Source organism: Anser cygnoides, chromosome 1, assembly GCF_040182565.1.
Source record: "Anser cygnoides isolate HZ-2024a breed goose chromosome 1, Taihu_goose_T2T_genome, whole genome shotgun sequence".
NCBI lineage: Eukaryota > Metazoa > Chordata > Aves > Anseriformes > Anatidae > Anser > Anser cygnoides.
The window spans coordinates 29,036,686-29,064,475 of record NC_089873.1 but is presented as its reverse complement, the minus strand read 5'-3'; the positions used below and the strand labels follow the sequence as shown (position 1 = coordinate 29,064,475).

General features: G+C 37.2%; 1 protein-coding gene across 11 annotated transcripts in view; it reads left to right on the top strand.

Annotated features, from left to right (window-relative positions):
- Positions 1–27,790, top strand: part of FOXP2 (forkhead box P2) — a 441,200-nt gene that overhangs the window by 10,804 nt on the left and 402,606 nt on the right. The gene's annotated exons all lie outside the window — the stretch shown is intronic.

Here is a 27,790-nt window from a genome sequence, read left to right as displayed (position 1 = left end):
AGGCTGCAAAGGCTACTGTTTTGCTACACTGAGGCGATGCGGTAACAGATTGCTTCTCCTCTGAGGTCTTCTGCTGGGGATGGGCTCTTTTGTCCTGTGTTTTGTTTCTTTTTACTCCTGACACTGAGAGGGTCTTTGCCAGGATGTACTATTTGGGAGAAACTCTTTTAATACATTTACTTTCATTTGACAGTTGGAAATAATGAGTCACCATCCAGTGTCACCTTTACTGTTCAGATGGCTGTAGGCTCAGTGAAACTAATGTTTCGCCCTGCTGCTGCTCTGGTAGGCTCCGCAGCAGCTGATGAACTTGATCTATTACTTCTGGCCTTCACTCGTGACCAGAGCACAGTACACTTGCCTGTGACTGACATGCTTAGATCTATGGCCACGAGCTACCTGGTCAACTCTTCAAGCCTAGCTTTAGCATTAGCTTTAACCCCTCAGGGCTCAGCTGCTTGCAGCATTTAAAACACGTCAAGGGGCTTTGCTTTATAGCAGAGATTTGACTCAGCAAGACTTGTGCTAACTCTTGCTGAAGATATGAAATACAATTTGTAGCTTATAATTGCTGCCTAATATGATCTTGGACCCTTACTTAAAATCCATTTAACTGATACCGTACTTTCTTTATAAGGTTATTATTGGGAACTAACCTTTTCTTGTGTTGTGGTTAAATGTACAGTGTAATAAGGGTGTTTTTTAATGTGTTTAAGAGTTGGAAGATGTGTTAGAGGTAACCTTTATGCAGAGAGTTTTATATAGTTGTAGTGAGGAGAGCGATATTAAAATCCTGAACACTGGTACCATCTGAATGTAATTTGTTCTCATTGTGTTTTGTATGTGCCTGCTAACAGAAGATGGTAGAGTATATTGAGAGAATTGGATTTGTTCTCCACTACCTTTCCTACCAGTATTTATTAACCTCATGCAAATCATTGACTCCAGAAGGTTTTTGTACTTCTGATGTATACAAAAATACAAAAAAAAAAAAAGTATCAGAAGTATCAGGTACAGCAGATAGACTACAATTCTTTCTTTTTTACACTTCAGTTAGAGCTAACTAAACGGAAGACTTCAGGCACAAACTTGAAAGCCCACCAGAAATCTTTACTTTCTTGTTTAGCTCTTGATATACAGGGATGAGCCATGCCTATTGGGGATCTGTAGGGGATCACTGGACTATATCAGATTTAAAGATTAAATTTTCTAAACAACAAAAGTTAGTACTTTTTCTTATATCTATGGCTATTCACTTCCCTGCATTTGTTTGCCTTATAGAAATGTGTGTTTAATTAGAGTTAAGTTAAAATAAAGTATTTCTCCAATTATTTTTACCAGATACCTAAGTGTGCATGTAGCATTTAGGGCACGTGAAAAGGATTTCAGAACTGCAACCTTCTTTAAACTGCTCTAAACAGTAGTGAAGAGGATGAAGTTTCACACCAGAAAAGAGGTCATGAAAAAAAAAAAAAAGGCTGCTTAAGCAGAGGAAGATAAGATGAGTGTCATAAGTGTGGACAGCCTTTGTGGTTTTCAATTTTCTTTTTCCCCGGTTTGCTCTTTTACTGCAGTTCAGCTTTTTTTTTTTTTTTCAATTTATTTATTTTTTAAAAAATAACTTTTTCATTTCCCTTCCCTTTTGCCTCAAGGGGGCATTGTGGGTTGGAGAGGGGGAGCAAGTTCTGCACATCAGGCTATCAGCCTATAACTGAGAAATACTTGCTTTTCTTAGGTTCAATAAACTGTAGTCGGGGTGAGCACAGCAGTAGGGATGGAGTGGGCAAGAATGGCCCTAAGAGAAACAAACATTATTTTTTATCTTAAGTAGGTGGGGGAGGGGGGCAGCAGTCACGGCTCATGAGGCTGAAATTAACTGCTTTTAGCATTGGGAAGAATGATGGTGATATAGACAAAGTGCTATCCTAAAATTTATAAGTGTAATTCTTGGCTCAGATATAGACTTCTCGTGGAACTTTAGGGTAGAGTTGCTTAATCTCAGTGCAGTAAAGATAAATTCATTAATGGTTATGAGGTGTTGAGATAATTAAATAGAGAATGCCAGTAAATTGCTTTCTGAAGCTCAATGACTGTAAACTCTGATCTTCTAATTTAATCTATCTACCGCTTCCCATTCCATTGCTGAAAGGCTTTCAAGACTGAGAAATTAGTCCTACTCTAGGCATAGCAACTGCGTGAACTGAGTCGTGTTCTTAGAAGGGAAAAAATATCCTCAATGCAAGTTAAGACTGTATGGACAAAGGATAGCAGAAGCAGGTTTTTGTGTTGCCTCTCATGTTCAGAGATAATTTTGTTTCTTACTAACTGCCTGGATTCTGTACCGGCTTGTGGTGGCCCTTACACTTAGGCAGAAGAAAAATGAAGAATCTAATGACCTAATGAAAGAGATCCTGTCCAAATGAGAAGAATTAACCAAAACCATCTCTTTTGGTGGTGGTGCAGTATTGCTCAAACCTGGCTTTAGTTGGTCTAAGCCAACGTTATAATTCTCTCACTAGACAGTGATTTTTTCTTATGAATTATTTAAATATGTGCAGAAACTATTTCTGAGAGAAATTAGATACCTCTGAAATTAGCCTTTTCTAAAAAAGGGTATTTTAACTGTATGAGGAAAGTGTTCATTTTACACTCTTAACCTGAGCTCTTAAGAATGGAAATACATGTGAAAATATATTCTGACTTACTTTAAGGTTATGTCAGTATTTTTTCTCAGTAGGTTATTTCTTTGTGTAGGGTATTCTTTATCTAAAGCACTGCATTCTGTTAATTTGCTTAATACTATCTCAACTGTAGTGTAATCCTTTGAGCTGTAAAATGGACTCGAGTCACGATGGAGGTGGACAAGAAATACAGTAACGTAACTGGAGAAGCTTTGTGACAGGCAGAGGTCTTGGATTCAGTCTGTCTCTCCTGGTCTGGTGCTGTTTCATACACTCTGTCCGTGGACATGAGTATGTTGTGCCAGTGATCTCTGGAGAAAGGCTCAGGGCCTCTCCCTGACATCTGCCAGTGCTTAGGTACAGGTGAGCTCCATACTCAGCTTCCTGATGGGTGTTCCCTGTGCTTCTCTTGCTGTGGCCCAGCTGCAGCCAGGGGAGCAGCTAGAAGCATCCTCCCCGGCCTCTCCAACTGGCTGGTAGGGACTCTCTTGGGGTAAGAGAGCATGAGCTCCTCTTCTTCCTCCTTGTGAAGCATTGAAGTCAGGTGCTGAGTGAGCCTCTTTCCTGCTCTTGCGTTACTGTTTTGGGTTTTAGTTCAAGGTGAAATTACCATGCATATCCAGCAAAAGAAAATCCTGAATGAAAAAAAATGAGTGATTATGAGTATTCAGAAAACAGTTCTTGTTGAATTAGCCCCCAAATCACTTTTTGCATCAGTTACGGAAAGGTGAGAATGGGCCTCTTAAAACCTCCTGTAAGAGACTTGTCTTCTCGATATTTTTTACCCTGCATCTAGAGGCTTAATGTGAATGTGATATTTACAAGATGAAGTCTTACCATTGCTGAAGTGGATCAACTAGATTCCATTATTGCAAAGCGTTCTGGACATTTTGGGTACAGCGGCAGTAGTTTGTACTGTTCAGTTTGTCATAGAAGATCTGAGAGAAAGTGAATTAGCTATTAGATAAGTATTCATAATTCATACTGGAGTTTTATAATGCTCTAAAGAAAATTCTGTAATTTAAATTTATTTCACACACACGTGTGTGTGCATCTTGTAATAAGGCCTGTGTAAAATAGCTAGTGATTGTGCTTAAACTACTTCCAGCTCTAGCATCCGTTTCCCACATAACATGTTTTGCAGAAATTAAAACCATACCTTTTGATTTCCACTTGGCAAATCTCTAGTACTGGCAGTAAATACAGTTTTAGTGAACTTTACAAAAGTAAAAACAAACAAAAAATGGCTAATTGGTAGCTGTACCACAAATCAACATTTTCTGAAATGTTTTCTTGACTTGACCAATTTGTTTATTGCAGTATGACATCAAAGGCATTTTTTCTTCCAGAACTTCAAACTTCATTTAAGGCCTGCATTTTTGTTGTTAGTGAGAAGAAGTTAAAAAATAATCTAGCAATATGTATATATATAGTGACTACAGAAGCAAAGTTTCTGTCTTTGGTTTGCAATTTAAACAGTTTGAAGCCTCCTAAAAGTTTGATATACTTGATATAAAAAAGACCATTTCTGTGACCATTTGCAAAGTTTTAATTTGTTTTAAGCACTATTGTTGATCTAGGGCTTTTGCTCGCTTAAGGTTGATTAATTGCTTTTGCCACTGTTTGCAGTTCAGTATAATCTCATGCAGACTCTTTTTTTTTAGTTTAATCTTCTGTTGATGGTTGCATGTTTGTATGGGATGGTAGATTTGACCACTAATAACTTAAGTATTTTATAAACAAATAAATAAGATTCAAAACAATAACAAACCACTGCAAACTGAGACAAAGGCTAAGTAGTGCAAATTTATTTCGTGAAGCATGATTTCTGCACCTCCTGTAGACTCTGCTGTGGAAGCTCTTGCTTTTATGTGGTTTTATTTATTTAGAAAAAGAAGATGATCATCTTGTTTTCATTTAAGTATTTTTTTTATTTAAGGCAGATTTAGATAGAAACAAGAATAGGCCTATCTGTTATATTGGGTATTGTTAAAGTGAGTATGCCTTCTCTGATAATTACTATTCATTAAGGCTAACTACTCTTTCTTTAGTGGAGATAACTCTCAGTTATCTTATATGGAAAGTGAATGGATGAATGTTGGCACTAAAGTCACTTCATAAAAAATCTGAAATTCGGATCCGTAGTCTAGGAGACGTATGGGTCATCTGCTTTGCCACATTGTGTTTCAGAAAGCGTACACCCCTCTGAGTGGTTGGGTAAGTCACATTAATGCAATGTGACCCTCTCTACAAGGGATTAGTGTTTTAATGATAATTGACTTGGTTAACTTGGCCAAAGTAGGAGCCCATGATTTCCATGTGCAGGGTGGAACCCAGTCATTGCAGATGATGCCAAGGAAGATGCTGCTTTCGTTCATCTTTGGAAGTGTGTGACTCTTAGAAATAGAAACTAGGAGTCCTAGTGCCTTGCATTCCTCTACTTTCTCACAAATAGTTAAGTGGTTGACTGAAAAAGCGTGTGCTGCCGCTATGTGTGAATTTGTCCATATAAAGGAAAACGTATCAGTTGCCTGCTGTGGATGGCAGAGTAATAATTTTCACGTGCATGCATAATGGACAGACAGAAGAGTTCTGAAATCTTCAGACAAATAAAAAATACGTACAAATTAAAAAACAAACAAAAAAGGAAATAATGCTGCTGATAGTGAAGAGATGAAGAGAGGAGGAAAACTTCCATTCCTCCCCATTTTTAAAGGAGACTAGTTATGGTTTTTGAGCTTCTGGGATTACAGTGTATTCTCTTTGCTACAGAACTCTCAGAAAATACAAGGGTTATATCTATTCAGACAGCATAACTTGCTTCCTAGCTTTCCAAAATGCTTTAACTCATCTCGTGTTCAGCTGTAAATATTAGGGTCTTGGAGAAACAAGAGCATTAGGGTTCTGTCTGTAGCTCTCTGGATGGCAGGGACAGAGCTCTGGACAAGAGCTGCGGCCACGGCGTGTCAGGGCTGAGGTGCTAAGCGAGCGTGCCCCTGTGATTGTGCTGAGATGCTTACTTCTGGAGGCCAGAATATGGGACAGAGAAAACTTTCCTCCACCATAATCCTCCGTTCTAATCTTTCCTTTTGGAAGTTTTCAACAGCACCACTAATTCTGGAGACCGTAGCTCTGAAATTGTTCTGGTTGCTTTTGCTTGCAAAATATTATGATTTTTTTTTTTCAGTTTTCTTTCCTCTCATGCCTATTTAAAGTTGATCCTAGCAATGGAGGAGATGATTCTAAGAAAAAATGATTTCATCGAAGAAGAAGGATCCTAAAACTTGTATCTAACTAGAGGAATACTGCAAGGTGAAGAAGCTGCATAAAATACAGTGGTGGCACAAGAAACCATCACATTTTTACCGAAATCGTTGTATGGAAAGTGCTTCATGTCAGCTGAAATGTCAGATGTATCAGGAGAAAGTTAAAGTGGAACCTGATTTCTGTGAGGCTAAAGATTCAAGTAATTTGCTTAGGGATGCAGTAGAAAATCAATCTTATGCTTGAAAGAGGGAATAGTAGCCTTCAAGTCTCATCTCATGTTTTGTAGCTGATTGCCTGTTTTTATTATCTCCCCTCCTTTTCCTTCAGTACTTACTAATGCCCTTTGGTTAACTCCATTATACCTTTGAAAAACTTCTTGCAGAGCTCAGCTGCTTTGGCTTGTTTGCTGGGTAAGCCTCACTGATATTATTATAATTAATAGGATGTGTAAAAACTTCCTGAACTGAGTGTTGCAGAATCAGGCTATTAAAACTTGGTACCCCATATGTTCTGCAGCGTGCAAGATTTCCATCCTCCACAGCTGGGGCTCATCAGGGAAGACGCTAGAGCCGCACTGATCTTGCATGCTGTGCGGGAAGCTGGTTTGGTAGCAACACAATTCTGCTTGTGAACGAGCGAGAGGGACAGAAAGCAAGCTCAGTTTATAGTTTGGAGATGTGTCTTTAATTTGCCTTTATTTTTATTTTTATATCAAAGGGATAAAAATACAAGAGAAGCATGTACTGTATTTTCAGGTATTGGAAATCTCTGAAGATCTGATTCATAAGTGAGAGTTGAATAGTTGTGTGTTACATGATAACAGTTTTCTTGCTTTGTCTTTTACTTCTGTTGAGTGTTACTGCTTTATTTCCTCCAACAACTTTGATTTTAGGAAAATATTTTTTAAAATTATAAGAAAGTAATACAGAATAATGAGAGGTGGAAAGAATGGTCTGATATTTCTGAGGAATTTTTTTTTTGATAACTTGGAGGTGTCATGAATATTTGTAATTTGCTAGTTCTGTGAAATTAAAAAAAAATAAAGGAGAGTAAATATATCAATTTAAGAGGACAGAGAATGATACTTAGCAATGTGATCAGCATATGAGCCCAGATCAAATATAGTAAGAGAGTATCTAAGTACACGCAAATACAAGGTCATACAATTAGAGACAATGTTACAGGCTTTGCTTTCAATATTGGGGTCTGTATCCAGAGAGGAGAGTTGTGACTCTGGAAAAGACATGGACATTTATGCTGGCTGATCAGATGAGTATGGATGTTTTAAATTTAAATTGGGAATTTATACTCTGGGGTGTATAAACAAATAAATCTTAAATGGGAATAACAAAGCTAGATGTTTCTGCCTAAATTCCTTCCTTCTTTTTTTGGCATCAGGAAAAGAAAAAAGTTTCTGGATAGAAAAAAAAAAAGAAAAGTTTCTGGATACTTTCTGAAAAAAAAAAAGGAAAATAGGACTACATATAGAGGAGAAACTTGATAATAGAGAGTTTCCAGTTTACTTTATAAAGGCATAACAAAGTCCAGTAGGAGAAGAGCAGTTTTTAACACTGAGAGTAGTTGTTCACAAAAAGACATTATTAAGGACTTCAAAGTAGCTTTCACTGGGAAACTTTAAATTATGATTTAAGGGCTTTTCTAACACATGCTCAAGTTTGGTGAAGGAATTATGCCAGCAATCCCTTACAACCATGATATATATGAATGTTAGTTTGACCACTGATTTTTCCTTTGAAGGAAGCAGGAGGGTGCTTAGTGTGCTTATTGGCATATCAGTATTCATTAGTTCCATATTTGTCCTTTGACACTCCTTTAGAGTCTCAGGGATGGACCGTAACACCACTACTAGGTACTGTACAAACACAGAACAACTGTGAATCCCACCCCAGAAACTGGACAATTTAAATATTTAAGTGGACACGGCAGGTAGAATCAGACAAGGAAGAACAAGAAAACAAGGAGTTATTGTAGCATATCAGCAAATAATCTGTTTTAAAATTTTCCATAGGTCTCCTGCCAAAGCAATTTGGAAGACGCTAATCAGTTAGCCTTGTGGACATTCACAGATCTGTGAGGTGTCAGCCTGGATAAAAAGCCTAAAGCCTAAAGACACTTAATTGAAAAAATAACACATAGATGATGGAAGCTGGCAGCCTGGACCTAAAGGAGAAGGGAGTTTACTTCTAGATACGGAATGAGAGATGATAGGTAGGCTTTGACATGGAAGATAAGTGATTAATATATAATGGGATACTGGATTTATGTCAGTGGAACGAGATTGCATTTGTCAAGATTAGAACAGAAGAGAGGAACAAGATGTGAAATAAGAGGGATGGGAATATTAGCTGTATGGTTTGAGAGGAGAGACATACCTTAAGAATGGGGTTTGTAAAGATCCTATAATACTTACATATAAAACTTTTGTAAATATGTGAATCTACAGCGCCGAGGTGCTCGTGTGTGAAGAATGAGTCAAAGATGATGCCTGAATTATTGGCCTAAACTAATGGTAATGTTGCCCAAGAAAGAAGGTAAGGAGAGAGCTTATTAGCCCCGTAGAGGAGTTTTATTTTGTTGAGACTTTGCTACTAGAATAGAGCAAATATTTTCCTCAAGTTTGAAAGCTGATTTATGTCTTCTTAATTTGGTCAGTTTATATTTACTAAATGAATTGTCAGCTTCTTTTCTTCCCTTTTATGTATTTCCATCTGAACTGTATTAGAAGAATCCGAGAAGTTGAGTTTTTTTCCTTTACTTACAGACTTCTTACTATACGTGCCCTCTGAGACACCACCAGAGATAGCTAGGTGCATTGCTTTGGGATTCCTGGCAGAGAAGCCCTGCTAACACAAGTCAGTGTTGCTGTGTCGGTTCCGTTGTTGAGGTCCGCTTGATTACCTCCCCCCTTCCAATTGTCCTTCTTTCAAGTTCTAAAAATTGTTCATCAGATTTATCATTGCTTTTTAAGGAAGTCTTCATGAGCATGACCTGAGGTTTTACAGGAAATCTTGAAATAAAAGTAATAATATTGTTATACATTTTCTCACATTCAGCCACACATGCTATCACAAAAGTAGCCTTGAAGCTGTTTTAGTTTTACAGCAAAGAGTGTTTCTTTTCATATCAGGTAATCCGATCTGCTGTTCTTTTTTTTTTTTTTTCTTTTTCTCTTGGCTTTGAAAACATGCCTTTATATTAATAATCCTGGATTTTGTGCTGGAAGTTGATTGCTCTAATTGCTGTTAGGTATTCAGTAATATTAAATAAAGGTTCAACATTTTTTATTTTCCCTTTTTTTTTTTTTTTCTCCAAAATGTATCAATGTGTATTTTTAGAGTTCACCATTAGTGGATGTATAATCTTTGTGTCTGCTTTTATTCTCGGCCACTGGGAGTTTCACTACCAGCAATAAAAGACAACCTCCATGTTGTACTGCACAGTATAGATATTGTAAATTTTGGTCTTGCTTTCCATTGATCTGGTTTGCCATATGGGAATCATATTCAGCTGATCTTTATTTCCTGAGTCAGAAATTCTGTTTTACCCATCTTTGGGGCTTTCAGCATTTATTCTCAGTGGGCTGTCAGGTATTGCACATGAAAGCGAAGGTTCAAAGGCATATAAAGAAGGTTGAGGTCTGAAATGTTTACTTAACACTGCTTTTTTTTTTTTTCTTTTTACAAACATTTGCCAGACTGAAGGATCAGCATGAAACCTTAATAAATTTTAGACTTTTTATACTCTATTATGAACATTTTACACATACATAATTTTGGTGTAGCCTGGAACACATCAGCTGTAAACTTCCTACTATCTCTTTGCCAATTTAACAGCATTGCAATTTTTTTAATTTTTATTTTTAAATTTATCAATGCAATGTTTTCTTTTCTCAGAGTTTTATTTTCTTTCTTTTTTTTTTTTTCCCTTTATTTTATTTCTTGGGACTGCCATTAACTGACTGCTATTGTGCAGATTTTATTTTTTAAAAAAGGAAAATAAACAAATAAAAGATGCCATCCTCTCTCTTCTGTGATGTCATTCTACTGAGAGAGAGAATGAATTTAAGTGCAAGTGTTTGTCACCTGTGAAGATGCTGCCACCAATGAAGTAAACAGTCATAATGTTAACAGCTTTTGTGCTGTTACATGTGTAATCTCTTGGGAAACAAATGCCTGAAGTTTGATGGCTTTGAATCACTTGGGGACAGTGATACAAGGCTCTAGACAGTACTACTGTAGTGTGATTTTTTTTCTTTCTCATTTGTACTGAAGCATATTTAAGGCTTCGCATACTGGAGTGTGTCTGATGCTCCTCTTTGATCTTCAGTGTATCTCATTTTCTTTTTTATTACCAAGCAAGGAAATAACCAGGGATCTTGAGAGTTGGTAGAAGGATTTTTTCTCTCTTCTTCTTGCTCCTTTCTTCTACATTGCTGAGGGTACTTGGAGCTCTGGGTTTGGCTCAGAGTGACCCTTTTGTTCTAGAAAAGATGCGGTGTTGGTGCACCCAGGTTCATATTTTGTTGTTGAGGAACTGGAAAGAGAAAAGAGAAAGGTTATCAAAGACTGAGAGGGAGGTGGGGTTTCCCCCGTAGCTCCTTCACCTTTCTCACAGGGACCACCAAGTAGAAAGCTGTCAGGGAGCAATGCTCTCATGAAAAGACCTGGACTCCCAGCCCCGCTCCTCTTGACTTGCATGGCCTCTTCATCAGGAAGTTATGCTGCAGGTCTAACTCACTGCTTAGTGTTTGGTTGTTCCTCCTTTCCTTTTTCCTTGCTTTCTCCAGTCAAAACAGAGAATGGCATCCAGGAGGATGTGGCAGCATGGACAGCTTGTTTCAGGTAAATGGGCTACCAAAGACTGCAATGGGTCTTCTTTTCGCTTTTGTTCCTGTTGTGTTCATTCGTTCCTTCATTTGTTTCTGTCATTACTGAAACATGTCACTGTCACGCTGCTGGTTCAGCTACCCTCACTTTAGTAATCAATATGATTACAGCTCCCCAAGGTCAGTTCATCAGCTCACCAGACTTTCACCTGACATTGCCCAAGGCTAAGAGAGAGATATCTTCCCATCCAGCTCTTTCTAGATGCCATCTGTTCCACTAGTTGCCTTATTTTGAATTGGGAAGAACAACACAAGGAAATAAAGAAAGTGACCAGAAGAAGCCAAATTTGAAATCTTCAGTACAAGAAAGCACTACATCAGCCAGAGGCATGGCAGACAGCACAAAGCAATGTGAAGGAGCATTGATGCTCATTACTGCAAGACCTGCTGCCAGCAGAATGAGCCTGCTTTTGGGTAGGGTGTATTTGAGACTAAATGGCGTTGTGATCTCCCACCGTTTGCTTCCAGATGGAACTGAAAACATAATGGCATTTGCTTAACCTCTTCTGAACGAGCTTCAGCTAAGAAAACTGCATGAGAAGGTGTCTCACTGATGAAGGTGGGATTGAAATAATCATAGATTTTATATCCTGTCAAGCACTCCCAAAACACCAGGTTCAGATGGTTTCACCTGAGTATCACTTGGAATAATGATAAAATCTCATAAATCTTGTTGTGAAGCATTGCAAACAGTTTTGACACACTTGTTCAATGGATGCATAAAATTTCCAGAAAGTATCTTTGCATGGGGAATTATCTGATTGTAAGACTTTCTGTAAGCTAGTCTTCACTGTCTTGACGGGTGATAAAATTATCATTATTTGTATCTTTTTGTTAGCTGTTGGTTTAGTACCACCGTTATGGTACAACAGGATGTGAAGATGTAGAAATTGAAAATGTTGAAGTACATGCTGTCTTTAGTTAAATATATCTGTCTTCTGATTTGTCTGCCATATCCTCACAGGACTTTGGAAGTCGTTTGGTGTCTTAGTATTTATTTTCAGTGTTCTTGGCCTGGTTCCACACGAGCTTGGGAATGAAGCCTGCGTTCATTGCGCTTCTCCAGAAAAGGGGAGCTCCCTGTGTCAGGAAGGCTGAAGATCCTCTGTGCAGAGTAGGGACCTTGTTCAGGGATACGTCCAAGCCTTGGAGAAAGAGGAACTGAAGAACATCGTAAATTGCATCCTATTTCACTTCTAATCCCAAGACTTTTAAAATCGTTATTTTTTTCTTTGTCATGAATACACTTATTTCTATGTGTTTTCACAGAACAAACTAACTTTCTAATAGCCCTCAGGACAAAATAACTCAGAGAAGTAGAAAAGGGCTTTAACAAAACAGGGCACTCGTTTGCATATTTCTCCCTTGTGGGAAGAGGACCAGAAGAAAAATACATTACAGTGACAGTACTGGGTACATTCAGATTCTGCAGTAATGACCATGGTGATACTGCAGAACCATGCATCGGGGTTAAAGAAGCTGCTGTCTTCCAGTAACTGTCACAAAAACTATGTTCATTTAGATCAGAAGCATATTATTAATAAACAGGAAGTAGAATATTAGATGGTAAATTACGTAGTTTGAGATGAAATATTGCTAGCTAAAAAAAAAAAAGTAGGGTGAAAGAAATCACGTGATGAATGTGGGGCTACTTGACAAAAATGTGGTGCTCTTCAAATTGCTCCTGATTTAAGCATATATTCAAATCCATATATTCCTGTAGCAGTAATAATTATAATCTTGAGAATGTAAACTTGTTAGTGTTATTTTCCTGAGTCTGCTAGTAATCTGGAACACACTAAGTCTATCCTTATTCCATTTTCTTCTTTCTTCATTAATCCTTTTTAAGGTACTCATTCTAAACTTAATGGTGGATTTTAAAATTCAGCATTAACAATTTAATTTATTGCAGCTTCAGTGGCTGGGAAGGGGAGAATGAGGATTGTCAGGAACATCAGCAAGAGGGGAAGTAGAGAATGAATAAATGTGAGATGGGCAAATGTGAAAAGGAAAAAAAAAAAAAGAATTAAGAGGCATAAATATGGTAATCATAAAGATGAATGCATTTTTACTTTGAGATTAGGCATAACAACCAGATAATGGAAAATGATTAAAATATAGTTATTGCGTTATAGATGATATATTTTCCTTTGCATACCTTTGTTCAAAACATAACTCATATGAATGAAGAAATTAATAGCAGGTTGTGGGCCATAGATTGTGTTCTTATACTTGTATGCCAGAGTCAGCAGCCGGGAATTTGGCGGTGTCTGTAAAGTAAGCACAATGTATCCCACTTGATTTCTTTTTCCCGCTCCCCGTCTGTGTGTAGCAGACTCCGGCAGCACCCCGTCTGAATCCTTGTTCTGTACTTGTGCCTTGCGCGCTTCACGCACAAACTGGTTCCATTCCCTCTTCCAACCCCCTGACCTCTGCTCAGCTTCTGAGTGTTGCAGGCTGTCAGCAGAGTTGAGTAAACTTCTGCTAATGAAAACAGATAAAAAGTCACTGGAATTTATTAAAGCTTTGCATTAACTTAACTCATACACTAAGAATGAATGTAGTATTATTAAAAAATGAAATCGGATTATAATGAAAGGAACCTGCAGATTTTGGTTAGTAACTTCCATGCATCTGTATAAATTTTGTTTAATTCTAATAAAATAAAAGTGAATCTCCATTAACTGTAATGGAATAAAACTAAGCTGTTCCTGACTTGTATTCATGTAGTCAGTCAGCACTATAACTTGAAATCTCATTGGGCTCAATTTGTCTGTAAGGACAACAGAATTGTCATTTATGCTGTGGGAGCTCTGCTGGTAAGAAAATAGCAGGACTAGATCTATTCTATCTGAAAAATAGAATATTCACATGATAGAAGGGTGCTACAAAAGTTAATATGCTGTAATTTTTATTAAGAATCTGTTCTGAATTTGTATAATAGATACTGCTGTATTTGGTAGCTCAAATGAGCTTTGAAAATGTTTTGTTTCTTTAGTATTTTCACACATCAGTATGTTAATATAGTTGCATTAAAACTGTCATGGGCAAGTCACGTTCTAGCTGAAAGTTCTGTTAATATTTTTGGGAAAAGGATAATTCATTTTTTTTGGGGTCTTGTTTCAGTCTAATAAAAGTCTTCTATATTTGGCTTTATTTTCCTTATTTTTTTTTCTTTTAAATCTGTTGGCTTTGCTATGCCAGATCATTACTAGCTTTACTTTCTACTGCATTTTATCATAATGCTCTTTGAGTATAAATAAACTCTGGTATGCTAAACCTAATAGCAATTAAACTGGAAGTGTTTGTGTTTCATCACTGTGAACTTCGCAGAAATGTTTCCATGACAACCTCCATGCTAGTTAAGGCAACCAGAGGTGATCAACAGTTTATATATTTTTTTCTCTTGTAAGAATGGAATTTGTGTTGACAGTTCTGGCCTTTAATGGCACTTTTGTACTGTGTGAAAGTATTTGTTTACCAGATCATATGCTGTTAACTGTCAGGCCGCGATAGAGTGACTGCTTTTGATAAAAGGGCTGCATTACATCTCTGAGTCTGTGAAGCTCTTGTACTTTAATTACTCACATCAGTACAAAAGTATCCATTTGCTTCAATACACTTAAAAATTAGACTTATTAGTTCTGAAGCATTACTGTTGAGTTAATTTTGTCCTTTATGTTTTTTTGAAAATAATAATTGAAAAGCTGTTTTGTTGTTTTAAACTATTGTATTTATGGTGATAAAAATCACATTCTGTATTGGGTGAATCATAAGTTCTGTAATTATTTGTGCTATGAATTATGATTTTTGGGCCCAGTTTTCATATTTAGCTGATGAAAGCTGTCATGCTGGAAGCTGAAATATACTGGTTATGGTTAGGAAGAATATAATTTATATAGAAGTGTTTTCTTTCTCATGAGTTTAAAAAACAAGAGTGTGTAATAAGTGACTGAAAAAAAATCTCACTGGAGTGTAATGTAATAGTAATACACATAAGCTTGTGTCGATCTGTACAGCTCTATCTGAGAGTTAGAAAGCTTTCAGAAAGGGACTGTTTACTTTTTTTTTTTTTTAGTGAGTTTTCTCTTCATGGAGCGCTTTCTAGATAGAACATCTGGAGGTAAACAGATGGGTTGTTATCTGATCTGTGAATCAGTTAATAACTACTATTTCAGCAAGCATATTCACTACCAGCAGTAAGATTGAGGGCATAGCCTGTACAGAGTTGAGCAACTTGCTTTTGTTACGTGTCTGCTCCTGCTCAAGCTAATGGATGAATATCTTCATAACTCTCTGAGTGTGTGTGTAGAACAGCATCTTGTTTTTTTTTTATTTTTTGTAACTGCAAATATTCAGAGGGTACAACATTGTCTTCTAAAAGTCTGTTTCAAACAAAGACTAAGTATTTTGTCGTAATAAGGATCTTGTTTTGGGGGAGGGTAAGGTTTAGTAATATTCATATACATGCAAGTATGAGATGTGATGCTTGTTGCAAGTCTTAAATGTTTAAACATCATTTATATTCAGGACTCCAGACTTTTGGACATGTAATTCATTTCAGTAATTAGTTGGAGGATATTTATTGTTTTGAGCAATGATACTATCACTTTTCTAAGCAACTCTTAACTCTTTAGTGATCTATTAAAATTGACAGGGGTTGAAACTGTGTAAATTAGTATTTTACACAGGTTTGTATGTGGATGCTATTGATTTTGCATGGTATGAATGTTTGTCTCTACTGAGTCAGGAGCTGCTTATATGGTTGTTGGTAGTAGGTGACACCAGGAAGGGAAATGAAAGTTAGATGCCTGAATTCTTCAAACTGTAGACAGGGTACTTCTCTCTGGACTGTCAGTGTAAGACGCTGCCATTAAGGTAATACCCTTGCCTCATCTTTGGGGATTTGCTGTGACTTTCTTTGTGTGGCAGTTATGAGAAATTAAAGAGAAACTTCCCAGAGAAGAAAGGGAACAAGCAAAGGTACCTGCATGTGCATTCTTTCCAATGCCCAACATGTTTTAGTTGTAGAGCTTGGTTGTAGTGAGGAACGTGCAGTAAACATGACTGCTGTCCGCTGTCACACTTCAAACTCTTTCTTTGCTCATTTTGAAAGTAATGTGACATAAATTAAATTGTTGAAACAAGTTTTGGTTCAGGTCAGCTTGTTATTTAAGATCTGCTTTAAGTAACAGAGCTAAACAATCTATGGTGAGAGCTTGAATCTGTTTCTTGGAATGCATACGTATATGCAGTCAGAAAATTTAGTTCACAGCATCTTTGCAGATAAAAATGTGTGGGTTACTAGAATGAATATGTTTTATTTTAGTGCTAAGAAGTAGGCTTTAATTTCATGCTGGTCACTTGATTGTGAAAGATTGCCTAGTACTTAGGCATATAATACAAATGAGCACTGTGTGTTTGTTTCCCAAAATCAGTATTTATAAATTATGTAATCTGCAATTATTATGATTATTATTTTTTTTATAACTTTAGTGTAAAGAAGACACTACCTTAATTTGTACTGTAACTCTGGGGACATTACACAGAAGAATGATGAGGATAGTCATGAACTGGGAGGGACAAACAGGCTATTAGCCTTAACACTTTTTTTTTCCCTCCAAGAAAAATGAATTAATATTGGAACAGCAACAGAGATGGGCTGCGAGGGTGATCAGGAAATGGAAAGCTTATCTTGTAAGATGAGACTAAGAAACTGTGACATGTTTAGCTTAATGAAACAAAAACTGAGAGAGGATATGATTTCTCTTTCATATTTCTAAGTATGTTACAGAAAGGCAGAGAAGACATCAGGGAGAGAAAATATCTGTTTAAGCTAAGGGACATTGTTAGAACACCTACAAATGAGTGTAAACAAGCCCTGGATAAATTTTGGCTGGAAGACAGAGCATTCAAGACAGAACCAAGCATTCAAGTGAGGGAGATGGCAGGAGATTTCAGAGAGGGGCTCTGAGAAGTGTCTCAACAAAATTGGCATGATACAATTGCTTTAAATAGCAAAAGATTACACATGGCAACTCAGAATGTTTCTTCCGATCCTGTGCCCATCTTTTTTGCTTAGCTAGATCTGCAAAACCTCTGTGCTTCCTTGTCACACAGTACTGTGAAAACTTGTAGATGGAATCTATGAGAACCTTTCAAAAATCATTTTGTTTGTTTAATTCAAATACAGGTTTAATTCTTCAGTAGTTTCCTGAGCCTATTTTCTGATAAAGTGCCTTCTTCAATGTTAATATTATCCTGGGACTGCTTAGACTCATTTTTTTCTTTGTTGTTTTATATGTATGGGAGTACTGCCTTTAAATTCCTCCTTTGATTGATCTTCCTGTAGTTAGCTACAAGCTTCAACAAACCTAAATAGCTTTTTTTTTCTTTTTTTTTTTCTTTTTTTTTTTCCTTTTTTTTCTTTTTTCCTTTTTTTTTTCTCTTTGGTATTTTCTGTGCAACTGGAAGGAGTAGGTGATTATTACCATATTCTTGACAGATCATGGTGTAACCAATCTGTGCACTTACGTAATTCATTCCAACATTCATTTCTAGTCTCTTCTTTTATAACCTAACTTCCTGGCAATATTTTAAATTCATCAGTACTTTGGGGTACTCAAAATTGAACAGAATAGAAGTCACTCAAAGTAATTGGCATGGAAACTGGACCAAACCTCTTTTGAGTAAGTTATTCTGCTCTTAGTAGCCAAAAAAGTATAGTGGAAAAAGGATATCAGCTTCTCCTGAGGCAACCCCACTATTGTGGTCTCTCATTTAGATATTTCTTCTTGATGTGTGGAGATCCATGAGACTTAAAAAAAAGAGGAGATACAGAGTTACACTTGATCAATTTCCTTTTCTTGTCCTCTCTGTTTCTGGAATATATATATTTATATAATCCTGAAGACTGTCAGTCTACTACCCAGTACTGGTAAGCCACCTTCTGTGCCAGATACCCAGATGGCATGGTTGTCCTTCCTTCTTTAAAACATCTTGTTTTTATCATTTTAGTGAAGTCTCAGGAAAAATGACAAATACAGATCACTTTCCTGGATCTTCTCTCCTGACCTCCTAGAGCTCAAAGACTCTCAAATGTCATCCCTGAAGGTTTTTCAGTGATTGATTTTTACCTAAGGCTATATTCTTTGCTTATTTTAAAAAGAAATTCTTTCATCTTTCCTGTTCCTGAGACTCTCATAAAGTGGACTTCAAAATCTTCTTGACTCTGCTTAAGAAGAAACTGAATTCATCTGTACTCTATTGAATATGCTTATCACCTGACAATTGCTAAGGCTGCACTTCTAGTCGTGGGGGACTCAACTGTTGGACTGTATTTCTCCCTTGCAAAGTCCTGACAATACATGGCAGCACTAGAATGCATCATACCAGACTTTGCCACTAAAAACATGTGGACATGTATACTAGACTGGGATGCTATCTATGAAGATAATCACAGAATCATCTAGGTTGGAAGAGACCTCCAAGATCACCTAGTCCAACCTCTGACCTAACACTAACAAGTCCTCCACTAAACCATATCGCTAAGCTCTACATCTAAACGTCTTTCAAAGACCTCCAGGGATGGTGACTCAACCACTTCCCTGGGCAGCCCATTCCAATGCCTAACAACTCTTTCAGTAAAGAAGATCTTCCTAACATCCAACCTAAACCTCCCATGGCACAACTTTAGCCCATTCCCCCTCGTCCTGTCACCAGGCACGTGGGAGAATAGACCAACCCCCACCTCGCTACAGCCTCCTTTAAGGTACCTGTGGAGTGTGGTAAGGTCGCCCCTCAGCCTTCTCCAGGCTGAACAATCCCAGCTCCCTCAGCCGCTCCTCGTAAGACTTGTTCTCCAGACCCCTCACCAGCTTCGTTGCCCTTCTCTGGACTCGCTCGAGCACCTCGATGTCCTTCTTGTAGCGAGGGGCCCAAAACTGAACACAGTAGTCTAAGGGTAACCATGCTTCCAGATTAAATATTACTACTTAATTCCAGTGCCTTTTGGAAGGTGCCCTTTCATATCTCCTTTCCCATTCAGATTTCTTTCTAAGTAAAAGCATTTTCTTCTTCTCCACTTGGATGGACAGTATTTCAGGGATCGTGGAGCTCAAGTCAGCATGCTTGCAAGAAGTTTCATTCCTGTTCCTCAAGGCCATCCCATTCATGTGCAAGTGAGAAACTGTCAGGTGTACTATGGCAAGTTATTATGAGTTCTGTTTTCTAGGAAGTAGTTAAGTTCTTCAAATGGTGCAGTGGTGTACAAGGTATTAGAACAAGGTGTTTGGTACTACCTGTGAGGTGTCCTGATCATATTGCCCAATGAGCTGAGTCAGTTCACCCTGAGGCACCATTAATGGGCGGGAGACTTCTGTCTGATATCCCTGGGAGAAATTTTTCAGTGTTTTTCAGTGACTTAATTCAGACAGTATCAAAAGGTTTTGTTCCTTCAAGCCTTTTCTGGATGGTGTTATTCTCTGTTGTATTTGTTCTTATTTCTTTGGGCAGCTAAAATGATATATACATTTTCCCTGTCCCTGTAAATGTTCTAGTGGTAAAGTAGGAAGAGCTATGGTGATCAGTCACTTGGGATAGTGTAGACAATTTTGATACAAAGATGAATAACATTACATCAAATAATTGGAGATTGCTGCCTCTCCTTGAGGATCTGCTAATACAGAATTCTGGGAGTATGCCAAAAGTCAGTGTGAGTCTCATTGCCTTACATTCTGAATGCTAGGTGACTCTCTTCACTGGAGGGAACATCAGTAGCAGACACCTCTCCAGGACAGACTGGTGAAATGGACAGTCTTTCCAGTCTACTGTTCTCATCTATTCATCTGAAGCAGACTTCTGTCCCAAACAGTCTTCAGTAGCTCATAGGTGAGTTACTCAAGATTTCTTGCAAGTTTGAGCCTGGTCTACTTACCAGTAATACCAACCGACATTTCAATTCATTAGATTCCCTAAATATGTGGTTGAGATATTAAGTCAATTCCACAAATGGTTGCAAGTCTAGTACTTAGGATACCTGAGCTTAAAGCCTTTAGTTTCTTTTAGCGCTCTACCATGAAGTTCACAAAATAGTTGAGACTGAAAGGGACATCTGAACATCCTGCAGTCCACCCACCCTTCTAAAGCAAGGCTGTTGGTTGCCCCAGACCTTAACCAGTCAGAACTTGAATATCTGGAAGTATGGAGAGTTTACAACGTGCCTGGGAAAGCTATCCTACTGTTCAGCCTCATGTTAAAGACCTGTGTTTATATGTACAGATGGTTATATTCAGAAATTACCATTCTTGGTCGCAAGAATGCTCTTCTACTAAGAGATTGGCAGATACATATATATTCTCAGTATAGTATTCTTTCAAAAAAAAAAAAAAAGGTCTCTAATACTTTCTGTAATCTGGAAATTATTTTAACTTTTTCCTTTTCCCTTCTCCAAAGTTCCATACTTTCATGCAGACTTCTTTACTCCCTCAACATAAGAAGTTTTTTTTTGATAGTTTTTGTGAGTGTGTGTGTGTGTAGATGAGATGAGTCTCTTCAGGTGGATCCCAAGACTGTGCCACAGATACAAAGTAGCTATCTCTGTGCAGAGTCTTAAAATTGCTAATTGAGCCAAAGTTCTGTGGTAGCCACAAATACGATTTTTTAATCTGAGTTCTGGCCCAAGATATGTCAATAGGTCACTGTCAAATATCTGTATCAATGACATTTCATCACAGATTACCTGGAATCCGGTACGAATCTTAGTAAACGTCACACAATTTCAAAGGCATCCAGAGCTGATGTGTTTGTATAACAATTAAGGAGTTTTGCTTAGGTGAAAGACTCTTCGTATTTACCTCAGAATAAATGGTTTTAGGTTACTCTTAGGTATCACCAATGATATGATTGATGTGGTTGTGGTTTATTACTCTAAAGATGAAAAGCTGACTCTTACTGATTTTTCAGGTATGTAGTCCATGTATGTGTTCACTTGCCACCTTCCTCTGTCTTCCTTAATACTTCAAGATGCCTATCTTAAGATTTTTAAAAACTGAAAACAACTAAACAAACTTGTCTATACAGACACATGCCAACCATGAGGAATGGTGTGCATTCTCTAATTCTCTACAAATGTTAAGAAGGTAAAAGCTCTTTAGAGTGTATTTCTGGTCACAAGACAAATGTATATATTGACAAAGCAGCCTCAAAAATGTTTTGGAAGAGCATTACAAGGGTTGGTTGACCATATCAACTTTAATTGTATTATTATATTTTATGTCTGTGTTAGTGAAAATGCAAAAGAAACTTTAAAAGTAGTCCAAGACGATTTCTGTTTTGACCTACAGAGTACACCTTGGAATGCTAAATTGTTATGCTTGCAATATGGTGCTCTATTAGGAAATCTATATTTCTAGTGAAATGTGGATTTTTATGCAAATGCAATAGGGTACCTTCCATTTTCTTTTAAACTATTTGTCCAGGACTTAATTTTCCTGTTATATTTTTACCTTGCCCATTATTCTTCTCTTCACGTGTTGTTTATCAGAATGAATGCCTTTTCAGTTGGTTAAAACACTTTATAAAACATCTGTCATACAAAACATTATCTTACAGACTTTTTTATTTACCAATTTTTTTTTTTTTTTTTTTACATTCTGGGGATTTCATAGATGCCAACCATGTCTGATTAATTCAATGTTTTGCTATTGGAAAGATAGGCACTGCAATGCTCGAAGTCATATTGTTGAAATCATTTTGAAATTTAGCCAACAATGTAAGTTTTGTCTTAAAAGAAACCTGTGTGCAATCATACATATAGTAGTATTTGAAAGGGAGTATTTTGACTGACTAAAGCCTTCCCCACTTGATAGCTTTAGGATGCTCACATTGTTTTTTTCAAACACGTCAATGAGCAGATGGTAAAAACTAATTATTTTGTAACAAACCTATTTGCTTGTATGCTTAATGAGGTTTCTGTGGTCATTCTATCAGGAATGTTAAGTTGTCTTTTCCTCAGCTGAGTATTAAATTCTTGACCCCTTGATAGTCCTGAGTAACCTGGTCTGATCTCATAGCTGAGCCTGCTTTGAGCTGGGGACTGGACTAGGGACCTACTGCAGTCCTTGCTGACCTCACTTACTCTGTGATTTTGTGACTGACCAAGTACTGCCTAAAAGCTCTTTGGCATGGTTGAGGCTCTCTTGCTAGCTTGAGAACTCAACTGATGTTTTAACACAGACAGTATGAGTCTTTCTTTATGCTCCTTCCTGTTAGATATATTTGTTATTGTAGTCTGATAGCAAATGGTCTCCATCTTTTATGAATGGAAGGATTGCAGATTTCCTCCTTTGTCAGTATTCTAGACTTTGGTTATCTTTCGATGTGTTTTATTGCATTTCTCTAAGGCAAAATAAGTTGTGTAGTAAGAGTGAGATATTGTCATTTTTTTCTCCCAATAATTTATGATTTTCTTTAGGGAGCTTGACAATTCATTCAAGCGTGGAAATGCACACAGCGGGTGCACGGACTTAGTGAAGTCTACTTCTCTCTGTCTTTACTTAGTTTGTGTCCAAAACAAAAGAAAAGTGCAAAAGAGTGCTTGAATGGTTCTGTCATCTTATAAGTACTTTTATTGTTTTTGTGGGACTCCATTAACTGTTCTTGATAATTTTGTTTAACATGAAGTAATGATACATTTTTAAGGGATGAGAATTACTTGGAAAACATGTTTTGTGAAGCCAGAAGAGACCACTGTGATCATCCAGTTGGATCTTCAGCATAATAGTACCTATATAACAACTTCAGGAATTAATTCCTATTTGAAGTAGAGCGTATCTTTCAGGGGAAAAAAAAATCATCACTGGTTTGACATACTTGTGATGGAGATCCCATGACAGCCCTTAGTAACTTGCTCTACTGGTAATTTTCCTCACTACTAAAAATTGTTTTTGGTCTATATCCGTCCAACTTCAGAACCCTCATTAAAACTCTCCCTTGCTGTGTTGCCTGAAGAAAATACGACAATGGATGGACTGCTGATATGAGGGCTCCTGCCTTTTGTGCTGACCCATACTGTTTCATTGTTTTCTCTCCTTCCCCCTCTGAATCCACCTGTTTTGTCTTGTGTCATGTGTTTAGAAGTTCAGCTTTCTGATGCAGGGATTACCTATTTGTTCTGTTTGTACAGCACCAAGTAGAGCTAAGTCTTGGTCCGTGACAGGTGCTTCTTAGCAATGAGTGTATCTTGAAGGCATAAAGGATTAAAAGAAGTTTGAGCTCTTGTCCTACATTAGCAGCCTTTAAGCCTGTAAAGAGCTACTGTAATCTTTGGGTATGACTTCCTTTGTGCTGAGGACTTCTTCAGTTTCTGCTTTAAGGCCAGTGAAGATTGGACTAAGTCCTATCTTTTAGAAAAACAGCTGATCTCACTGAAGGGGGGTGGATAAAGGGAGGGAAAACTTCCAGTGATGGAAAATCCATTGTAGCCCTCTGTAACCTGGTATAGTAGATGGCAATTCAGTGTTCAATCCTTGTCTCTATATTCTAATCTGAATTTGTCTTGCTTCAGCTTTCCGGGATGTTGTTATGCCTTTCTTAGAGATAGGGAGGGAGGAATAAAATACTATTGTTAAGCTTCTGCCCTGCATTTGGGTACTTACAGACTGTGGTTAAATCGTTCTATAATCTTCTCTTTGGTAAACAGAACAGATTTACTTTTTTCACTGTCAGGCCTGTTTTCCAGTGATTTAATTATACTTAAAGTGTGTTCTGTGAATCCTCCCCATTTTACCAGTGTCCTGTTTGAATTGTGATTATCAGACTAGCAACACTATTTCAGTATGAGTGACCCCAGTGTCAAATACTCAAGTAATATAGCTTCTCAGTTAGATATATTTGGTTACACATTCAGAGATTACGTTAGTCCTTTGACCACTGCCAGTTCGTATTCAGCTGATTAACTGCTGTAATTCTTCCAGTTACTGTTTCCTGGGAAGGTGTTCCCCATCCTGTTGAAAGGAGGCTACATTATTTGTTGCTACATATAGTCCTTGTTGTACATATTGTCCTTGTTGTAATTTTCTTTGTTTGGGTAATTTGATAAATGTTGTGTAGGTACACTGCATTTCATATGCTTTTCATTATTTGTTACTGCTTCATTCTTAGTTTCTTTGCTGCTGCCAAACACCTTCAGTTTCCTGTCAAATTTATCTTCCATGTTCAAATAATTCTTCCTCTTTGACCAGTATTTACTGTCACAAATCAAAGACTAGGCCCATAGAAGGTATCTATTGTGCAAGTATAATTTCTTTTAATCCCCCTAATTTTGAAGGTGTCTGAACGCACACACACACAATTGACTGTAGTAGTTCTAGGATTTTATAAAACTGTAACTTTGGTTTGGGGAAAAAAAATAAACACAACCATTTATAACTCAGTAGCAGCTCGGCCTACTGCCTGTGAGAATAATTGGTGGAAAAAAAAAAAAAAGGATTTTTCTATCAGGCCTCTTATGATCTTAGGCCAATGGACTTTTAGATGCAGAAGTCTACCATGAATAGTACAACTTGCCAGAGCCCATCAGTATTTCAATTTAACAAATGTTTTAGCCTTTTCTTCATCAGCCTTCCATCTCAAGGAAGTGGTACAATCTGAGTGCTTTATGAAGGCTTCATTATGAGTTTGGATTTTGGGCTAGTGATTTGCTTTCCCAGCACTGCTGATAGTCATGTGATTCAAACTGTGGGAAGGTTATCTCTTCCTTGAATCTGCATTCTCAGATAAGCTAATGGGCCTGGAGTTATGGTAACCTGTAGTGTAATGTCCTTATGTTTTCACTAATTTCCATCTCTTTGCCATGTTACACCAATCAAAGTTCAAATATATTGATATGGACTTCAGAAGCAGCAATAACTTGACATCGCTGTCCTGTCTACCTGTCATCTTTTTCAGGTAGAAATCTTCTGTTCTCCCTCTCCTTAACGTAAGTCTTGTCCTCTGCTTAACCTTTCCCTTACAATTTATAGAAAAAGATTCTACAACTTGTTCTTTTGCAGCAGATGGGAAGCAGAACTGGACACTGGTACAAGAAATGTGATACGGGGAGTCTAGTAGAACAGATGGGAGTTGAGAAGAAGCAGGATAAGTGATACATGGAGTGTATTTTTTTTCTCAAAGCTGTGTCTGAAACCAGTTCTGGCTGTACTCAGATTCCAGAGAAGTAGAAGGCCCTGAGCAATGCAGTACAAGGACAGAGGGACCCAAACTTCTGGAGGGAGGGTGCAGAGGTTGGCTCTTTGAAGTGGTGGTGCCTGGTGATAGGATGAAAGGCAGTGGGCACAAACTGGAACACAGGAGGTTCCCTCTGAAGATCAAGGAAGCACTTCTGTGCTGTATGGATGATGGAGCACAGGGCACTGGGCACTGTAACAGGTTGCCCAGAGAGGCTGTAGAGTCTCTTTCCTTGGTGATACTCAAAAGCTGTCTGGATGTGGTCCTGTTGTCCCAGCTTTAGCAGGGGGGTTGGACCAGATGACCTCCAGAGGCCCCTTCTAACCTCAGCCATTCTGTGTTTCTGTGAGACTGTTGCACAGTTCCAAGATCACTGACCTAAGGCTGTGGTTTTCATGCGAAAGATCTCTCAAAGGTTATGGGGATGTGGAGGGGAACTAAGAGAAACAAAATCAGTAGATTGACAGAAGTTACATGGAACACTTGGAAGCACAAAGAACCCAGAAGAGGAGAAAATACAGGAAGAAAGGGAAGCAGCCTTCTCTGAAATGGAAGAAATCGAGGCTTGCTTGGTTTATGCTTTGGCTTTTCTTTCCGTAGTTAATCAGCTCAATAAAAATACATAGCAAAAATTTCTCTTCCCTTCCCCATTATTTTAGCTGCATCTCAGTTCTTGCCCATATTTGGCACAAACCAAAGTAAAACCAATTCTTTATTTTAGAAAACACTTTTCACAGTTATTCTGAAAAAAAAAAAAAAAGAATCAGTGAAGCTTTATACAGTAGCAATTTTCCTTTCTGTATTTTCTGGCAGTTCCTACTTATTAACTTTGAAAACTGGAGGAACAAGAGGAGAAAGAAAACTTCCAAGACCTCTTTTTTTTTTCGGTTTTTCCTTTTCTTTGTAGGCCAGTACTACAAGTAGCTAGTTTTGAAGATGTCTGTAGGAAGCTCTGGAAGGAAAACTATATTAACTGGACATGCCCTTACAGAATTTAGGAGTACACTCTTCAGAGAACTAATACCCTTGTTAATGCTGATGTTTACTCTGCTTTCTTCATCAGCAGAGTCAGGATTAATCTGTTCAATGTTACTATTACAATAACTTTCAATGTATTAAAATTTGTATGTTAGAGAGATAAGCCAAATGACATGAATTTTAAATATGGACCTAAGAAGTCATTTTGTTGTTCCTTTTCAATTTGTGAGTGCCTCATACTTTGTTTAATTCAACTCAAGCTACTGTAGAATTTCTGCATAGCTTTAATGGAGTACTTCAGAGCTTGTTTGCTGGATCTTGGTTAAAAAGCATATCATTTGCTCAACATAAATGATGGCATATTATTGTTTTTCACTAGAAGATGTAGTGAACTGCTCAGGATAACTGACAGAAGTGGCGGGTGGCAAAAGAGACATGCTTAGTTGTCTTATGTGATTGTTGCTCTACTATCATATTGGTCTAAAAATTCAATAATATCTTAAAACATATGAACTAACCTTTAGTATATCAAAATAAGAAAAATAATAGTATACGATATCAGTATTGCATAAGATTTGTAGGGAGTTTTTTTATTCGTGGATATTTCATATCCTTCCTTTAAAACATACTAAATCATTGACAAAAATTGTTGATAGTATAAGTACTTCCACTTTAATTTGGAAAAATCTCATTAAAAAAAAATTAAAGAAGCATATTTAAGAGAAGGTTTTACAAGGTGGGCTAATAATTAATCTTATGGTTTAAAAATGCATGAGATGTGTTTTCACGTTGTTATGTATGATGTGTTTTGAGGGCATAGAGAAGGAAACTGAACTGTAGATACCTTATTTCCTAATACTAAGACAATAACTTATTGACCAAAAAAGTTCCAAAAATTGTGAGGATCTTCAAATAAAAATCTCTGCAGTCCATCAGAGCTACCTGCAATTTCAAAGTTATAACAGAAATAATGCAAAATCAGGCCTTTTGTAATGAATTATGCATGTGGTCTAATTTGGCTGTATCTTTACTACTATAGTTGAGTTGAGAAACTATTATCTTTAGCTAGCACTATTTCCTAGCATAACATCAATAATAAGCCAGCATTATTCTTTTTTAGACAACTGCACAATGACATTCCTAAGACTATGATGCTTTGCAGATTTAAAGCTTGCTTTTTTTTTTTTTTGAATAAGATAATGTCCTAAAACTTTGGTGTTTTTGTTTTTCAAGGATCCTCATAGGCCTTGTCATCAAACAGCTGTTACATAATTGAATTTTAAAAACTAAGTCAATATGAGAGAAATTTTTACTTGTAAAAAGGAAATGTAGAGACAAAGTAATAAACATAAATAAACATAATAATGTTAAAGCCATATGCTTCTGTGATTTGGTGTTCAGTTAATGTCTGAAATGAAAATTCTGAATAAAAGATCTTGCTGTTGTGAAGTGACTAGACATATTACCTGCTGTGACATTTCATAATGCCATTTACCTGCATCCACATTGTAAGCATATTTACATGTCATCAAATACTGTTTTAGAATTCTGTTTCTAAGTTCTATATATATAAAGCTTTTGCTTTTGTTATCACTTGTTAATTTTGTATTGATCTGATTGATACAGAAATTTCTTCAGAAACAGTTTGCATTAAGGGCAAAAGATGTGCTAACAATGCAACAGCAATTTGTCCTTCTTGCTTTATGGTAAGAAAAGATCTTCCCTATTTGCT